Genomic DNA, 8078 nt, shown 5'->3' on the forward strand with positions numbered 1-8078 from the left:
CAATAAACATTTGTTGAATGAATAAATAAATCAGATAAAATCTTCAAAATAACGTTGAATATTTATGCTAACAGTAGACTTCCCTCTCTAGTTCTTTTTTTTTTTTTTTGGCCACGCCCTGCAGCATTCGGGATCTTAGTTCCCAGACCAAGGATTGAACCGGCACCCCCTGCAGTAGAAGTGTGGAATCTTAACCACTGGACTGCCAGGGAAGTCCCCTGGTCTAGTTCTTAATTTGAATACTTCAGCAGTTAATGTGTTTGTTGCTGGTTTTTGGCAAATAGACACTGTTATGTTTACGATTTCTATTTCTAGTCCTATTTTGCATAGAGTTTTATTAGGAATGGCGGCTGATTTTCACACAGTGTTACTTTGGGGGTATCTATTGATACAATCTTATGGGTTCTCTCCCTTATTTTATTGATATAGTGAACTATGTTGACAAAATTAGTAAAAAGTATTAAACTTAAAGTCCATGGTTTATATAAGGAAAAAGATGAAATCTTACTTTAAAGATCAAGAAATGACTATGGAAAGGTAAACTGTATTTCTAGAAGGGAAAATTTAATATAAAAATGTCAATCTTTCTCAACTGATTATTCTCCATTAAGAACCCCAATGGGGGATGTGGCCAGGATGGCAGAGTACGAAGACCCTTAGCTCACCTCCTCCCACAAGCACATCAAAACTGCAACATTTATAGAGCAACTATCCATGAAAGTGACCTCAGAACTAGCGGAAAAGATCTTCTACAGCTAAAAATATAAGGAAGGAACCACAATGAGACAGGAGGGGTAGAGAGGTGGAGATGGGGGTATAGTCAAGACCCATACCCCTGGGTGGGCAACCCACAAACAGGAGGATAATTATAATTGCAGAGGTTTTCCCTAAGAAGCAAGGGGTCCAGGCCCCACGTCAGACTCCCCAGGCCAGGGGATCCTGCATCAGGAAGACAAGCCCCCAGAACATTTGGCTTTGAAGACCAGCAGGGCTTGCTTTTGGGAGAGCCAGAGGGATGTAGGAAATAGACTCCACTCTTAAAGGGCACACACAAAATCTCACATACTCCGAGACCCAGGGCAGAAGCAGTGATTTGAGAGGGTCAGACCCACTTGCTGATCTCAGAGAGCCTCCCAGAGAGGCAGGAGGCAACTGAAACTCACCCTGGGGACATAGATGCTGGCAGCAGCTGTTTTTGGGAGTGCATCCCACCACAAGGACACTGGTGGTGGTAAGGACCATTTTGGAATCTTCCCTCCAGCTTATTAGTGCCGGCCCTGGCCCTGCCCACCAGCCAGTTGGCACCCATCCTGGGATGTCCCAGGCCAAGCAGTTAGCTGAATGAGGACACAGTCCCACTCACCAGCAGGCTAGTTGCGCTAGGACCCCCTGAGTCCCCAGCTGCCTGGGGACCTGGCCCCACATACCAGAGGGTCCAGGACCCAGACCTTCCCACTAGTGTACCAGCATTAGCCCTGGGCCCCTTGCAGTTAGCCATCAGACCCAGCCCTGCCCACCAGAAGGCTGGCACTAGCTCTGCGACCTGGCCTCACCCACCAGCAGGCCATCACCAGCTCCAGGTCACTCCAGACCCTGCAGCCAGCCATGTCAGGAATTGGCCCTTCCCACCAGCAGGCCGACAACAGTCCCTGAACCTCCCTCCAGGCTACAGTCCTGCCCATCAGCAGTCTGACATTAGCTCTGAGAACCCCAGCCCTGTAGCCCGTCACACCAGGACCTGGCTCTATCCACCTGTGGGCTGGCACCAGGACTGGGATTCCCCTGGCCATGTAGCCAGCTGCAGCCAGGACCCGGCCCCAACCACCAGCAGTTGGCAGCCTCCACACAAGGCAGGGCCTGGCAACCAACCAGACCAGGGACCAGCCATGTCTACCAATGCACCCAAAGTAGTCAGCCAGACACAACAGAAGGACCCACGCAGCACATATAGAGAGCAACCCCAAAGCATATAGCTCTGGTGACCAAAGGGGAGTGTGCTGCTGGGCCCCAAAGGACATTTCCTACATAAGGTCACTTCTTCAAGATTGGGAAACATAAACAACCTACCAAACACATAGAAATAAAAACAGCAAGTTAGGTAAAATGAGGCAACAATGGAATATGTTCCAAATGAAGGAATAAGATGAAACGCCAGAAGAAAAACTAAGTTAAGTGGAGATCAGCAATCTACCAATAAAGAGTTTAAGGCAATACTCATAAAGAGTCTCAAAGAACTCAGGAGAAGAATGGATGAACAGAGTGAGAAGTTAGAAGTTTTTAACAAAGAGTTAGAAAATATAAAGAGGAACGAAACAGAGCTGAAAGAATACAATAACTGAAATAAAAAATAACACTAGAAGGAATCAACAGTAGATTAAATGATACAGAGGAACAGATCAGCAAACTGGAAGACAGAGTAGTGGAAATCACTCAAGCTGATAAGAAAAAAAGAAAAAAGAATTTTAAAAAATGAAGACAGTTTAAGAGACCTCTGGGAAAACATCAAGCATACTAACATTCACATTATAAAGGTCCCAGAAGGAGAAGAGAGAGAGAAACGTACAGAGAACATATCTGAAGACATAATTGCTGAAAACTTCCCTAACTTGGGAAAGGAAACAGACATCCAGGTCCAGGAAGCACAGAGAATCCCAAATAAGATCAACCCAAAGAGGACCACACCAAGACATACTGTAATTAAAATAGCCAAAATTAAAGATAAAGAAGGAATATTAGAAACAGCAAGGGAGGACTTCCCTGGTGGCGCAGTGGTTAAGAATCCGCCTGCCAATGCAGGGGACATGGGTTCGAGCCCTGTTCCGGGAAGATCCCACATGCCATGGAGCAACTAAGCCCGTGTGCCACAACTACTGAGCTTGTGCTCTAGAGCCTGTGAGCCACAACTACTGAAGCCCGTGTGCCTACAGCCCATGCTCTGCAACAGAGAACCCACAGCAATGAGAAGCCTGCTCACTGCAATGAAGAGTAGCCCCTGCTTGCCACAGCTAGAGAAAGCCTGCGTACAGCAACGAAGACCCAACGCAGGCCAAAAATACATAAATAAATAAATAAATAAATAAATTTTTAAAAATAAAAATAATTAATTAATTAATTTTAAAATAACAGCAAGGGAAAAACAACAAGTTATATACAAGGGAAATCCCATAAGGCTATCAGCTGACTTTTCAGCAGAAATTCTGCAGGCCAGAAGGGAGGGGCATGATATAATTATAGTGATGAAAAGGAAAAAAACATACAACCAGGAATACACTACCCAAAGGCTTTCATTCAGATTTGAAGGCGAGCTCAAGTTTTACAGATAAGCAAAAGCTAAAAGAGTTTGGCACCATGAAACCAGTTTTACAAAAAATGTTAAAGGGTAGTTACAAGATACGAAATTAATATACAGAAATCTGTTGCATTTCTATACACTAACATGAATTATCAGAAAGATAAATTAAGAAAACAATCCCATTCACAATCACATCAAATAGAATAAACTAACTGGGAATAAATCTAACTAAGGAAGTAAAAGATCTGTATTCAGAAAACTATAAAACTATAGTTTTAGAACTATGGAAAAATATAAAGGTACTGATGAAAGAAGCTGAAGATGTTACAGAGAGATGGAGAGATATACTGTGCTCATGAATTGAAATAATTAATATTGTTAAAATGACCACACTACTCAAGCCAATCTACAGATTCAATGTAATCCCTATCAAAATACCAATGGCATTTTTCACAGAACTAGATCAAGCAATTCTAAAATTTGTATGGAAACACAAAAGTCCCCGAATAGCCAAAACAATCCAAGGAAAACAAAACAAGAGGTATCACACGCCCTGGTTTCAAACTATATTACAAAGCTACAGTAATCAAAACAGTATGGTATCGACACAAAAACAGATCAATTGAACAGAATAGAGAGCCCATCAACCCAAACTTATGTGAGCAATTAAACTGCAACAAAGGAATCAAGAATATACAATGGGGAAAAGACAGCCTCTTCAATAAATGGTGATGTGAAAACTGGACAGCTACATGCAAAAGAATCAAATTGGACTACTTTCTCACACCACATACAAAAATGAACTCAAAATGGATTAAAGACTTAAATGTAAGACCTAAAACCATAAAACTTCTAGAAGAAAACACAGGCAGTACCCTCCTTGACATTGGTCTTAGTAATATTTTTTTTGGATATGTCTCCTCAGGCAAGGGAAACAAAAGCAAAAATAAACAAATGGGACTACATCAAACTAAAAGCTTTTGCACAGTGAAGGAAACTATCAACAAAACAAAAAGGCTGCCTACTGAATGGGAGAAGATATTTGCAAACAATATATCTGACAAGGGTTAATATCCAAAATATATAAAGAACTCATAAAGTCTACATCAAAAAAACAACCAACCTGATTAAAAAATGGGCAGAGGACCTGAATAGACATTTTTCTGAAGAAGATACACAGATGGCCAATAGGTACATAAAAGGAGGCTCAACATCAGTAATTATCAGGGAAAAGCAAATCAAAACCATAATGAGATATCACCTCACACCTGTCAGAATCGTTATTATCAAAAAGACAATGAGTAACAAGTGTTGGTGAGGATGTGGAGAATAGGGAATCCTCGTGCACTGCTGGTGAATGTAAATTGGTGCAGCCACTGTAGAAAACAGTATGGAGATTCCTCAAAAAATTAAAAATAGAACTACCATATGATCCAGCAATTCTACTTCTGGGTATCTATCCAAAGAAAATGAAAGTACTAACTCAAAAAGATGTATGCACCCTCATGTTCATAGCAGCATTATTCACATTAGCCAAGATATGAAAGCAACTTCAGTGTCCATCAATAGGTGAATGGATAAAGAAGATGTGGTGTATATTATATACAATGGAATATTTTCAGCCATAAAAAAATGAAAATCTTGCCATTTGTGACAACATGGAAGGACCTAGAGGATATTATGCTAAGTGAAATAAATCAGACAGAGAAAGACAAATACTATATGATTTCACTTATACATGGAATCTAAAAAACAAAACAAAGGAACAGACATAACTAAACAGAAACAGAGTTACAGATACAGAGAATAAACAGGTAGTTGCCAGAGGGGACGAGGGTCAGGAAAGGAGAGAAATAGGTAAGGAAGATTAAGAGGTACAAACTTTCAGTTACAAAATAAATGAGTCACAGGTATGAAATGTACAGTGAGGGGAATATAGTCAATGATTATATAATATCTTTGTATGGTGATGGATGACAACTAGACTTATGGTGATCATTTTGAAATGTATAGAAATATCGAATCACTGTTTGTGATTTCTATATTCCTATGAGCATGGAGAAAAAATGGAAATACATCTACCAAATTGCTAACATTGTTTACCTGGGGCCAGTGGGATTGGAGAGGAGAAGGAGATTATTAATTTTGGAAAGATATATTTGTATCGTTTGACATTTACTTTATCTTTGAAGAAAAAATATTTCCCTAAAATAAACAAATTAACAGTATTGGTAAGGTAAAATACACAATCATTGTAGATATCTTGGAAGGAACTATGTCAATATGTTAAGAATGGTTATCTCTGGATAGTGGAGCTAACACTTAAATTTTGTTTTTAACATCTAAAATCAACTTTATTGATGTATAACTTACATACACTACAATTCACTAATGGGTGAGTTTGTTTTCTACTGTACACTTTTCTGTATTTGTACATCATAAAAACAAAGCACAGGATTCTGGAACAACGATGATTATATAGTTTTTGAATCTCACCCAATTCTCTCATAAAAACAGAACAACTAGACAGCAAAGCCAAAATCCCATCAACAGCATTTCCAACAATTACAAAATGACATGACAAGGTATCCCCATGAATCCAAAAACAAGTGAGTGGGGACAAACCACCAACAGTTAAAAGACTGGCATGGTGTCAGCATTTGTGTGGGAGAGAGCAGAGTGAAACACTGGGGCCTCTGACACACCTGAAAACAGCAGACCCCAAAAAAGCCAACAGATATTCACAGGAAAGGACAACAGGGTAATTTGAAAACAGCAGTTCAAACAGAGCAGGGCTTTGCCCAGTCCAATAGCTGACACATGCAAGGAGTCCATGGTAAGGTCTGAAGGGGCTGGAGTAGTCTAAGTCCCAGGAACTCTCCAACTGACCAGCAAGGCTCCTGCTAGGACAGGGTTCCACATTGAGGAGAAACTGATGGAAGTAGAATAAAAATTAATTAAAACAGGACAACAGAGCCACACGAAGAGAAGGAAGCTCTGGATGAAAGTGGAGAAGAAGAACAAAGCTAGGAAATCTTGAGAGCGCAACTGGTCATGTTTTTGAAAATTACACAAAAAGAACAGCAGAGGGAGCTCTGTGAAGTTAGAAAAGCTATCCTGAACCATGCCTCCTAAAAGTTCAGGAAAACAAATGTTTCCAAAAGAAAAGAGGGTCAAAGGATCGAGGGCAAATCCCACACAGTTATTACAAAAATAAAGAGAATAAGAAGCAGAATAACATCTCTAATGACAATGAAAGCACGCCAGACAGTCATCTCCACAAGTAGAACAAACTGTAATCCACTATTTCAAAATGAGCTGAAAGATATTGTGAAAATAATGTAAGAAATAAAAGGACAACAGAAGTCAGAATTTGAAAATGCAGCTATTAGGTGACTAAACTCGGGAAAGAACTGGAAATAAAAGAAAAAATCTGGGACTTCCCTGGTGGTCCAGTAGTTAAGAATCCACCTTCCAATGCAGGGGATGCGGGTTCAATCCCTGGTTGGGGAACTAAGATCCCACATGCCGTGGAGCAACTAAGCCTGCACGCTGCAACTACTGAGCCTGCGCACCACAACTAGATAGAAGCCCAAGAAGCCCATGTGCCATATGAAGAGCCTGCACACCGCAACTAAGACACGATGCAGCCCAAAATAAATAAATAAATAATTTTAAGAAAGGAAAAAAATCTCTTCACAAATGAAGACTAAATTAGAAGGAATATAAGACTAAGTAAATATAATAGATAATGCCTTAAGAGAAATAGAAGGTAAAATTTTTTAAGTTGAAAATAAATGAAGAGATATAGAGAATACATACTAAAAGCTAAAATCAAGGAAAAAAAAATTTAAACCACTACATATTGAAATAACACACTGCATATATAAGATTATCAACTCAGAATGACCAACACAGTCATGTTCTAGTAAAATTATTGAACTTTAAGGAAAAAATTATTATTTCATCATGTAGGCAAAAAGAGCAAGTAACCTAGAAAAGGGGAAAATTATATTGTCATTAGAACGATTTATGCATAAATAAATCTATGTTCCTGTCAACAGGAACGATTTATGTCAGAGAAATTAGGGTAACATAACTAAGATATACTTAAGGCAAAAAAAATGTAAGCTAAGGGGGTTTTTTTTGGTTTGTTTTTTGGCCACACCACAAGGCACGAGGGACCTCCTGACCATGGATTGAACCTGTGCCCCCTGCAGTGGCAGCATGGAGTCTTAACCAGTGGACCGCCAGGGAAGTCCCAAGGCTAAGGGTTTTATACCCAGCAAAATTGACTTGGGGGTGTGGAGAAAAGGGAATCCTCTTGCACTGTTGGTGGGAATGTAAATTGATACAGCCACTATGGAGAACAGTATGGAGTTTCCTTAAAAAACTAAAAATAGAATTACCATATGACCAAGCAATCCCACTCCTGGGCATATACCCAGAGAAAACCATAATTCAAAAAGACACATGCACCCCAATGTTCATTGCAGCACTATTTACAATAGCCAGATCATGGAAGCAACCTAAATGCCCATCAACAGAAGAATGGATAAAGAAGATGTGGTACATATATACAATGGAATGTTACTCAGACAAAAAAGGAACGAAATTGGGTCTTTTGTAGAGACATGGATGGACCTAGAGACTGTCATACAGAGTGAAGTAAGTCAGAAAGAGAAAAACAAATATCGTATATTAATGCATATATGTGGAATCTAGAAAAATGGTACAGATGAACCGGTTTGCAAGGCAGAAATAGAGACATAGATGTAGAGACGAA

This window comes from Eschrichtius robustus, chromosome 3 (genome assembly GCF_028021215.1).
Source record: "Eschrichtius robustus isolate mEscRob2 chromosome 3, mEscRob2.pri, whole genome shotgun sequence".
In the NCBI taxonomy this organism is placed as follows: Eukaryota; Metazoa; Chordata; class Mammalia; order Artiodactyla; family Eschrichtiidae; genus Eschrichtius; species Eschrichtius robustus.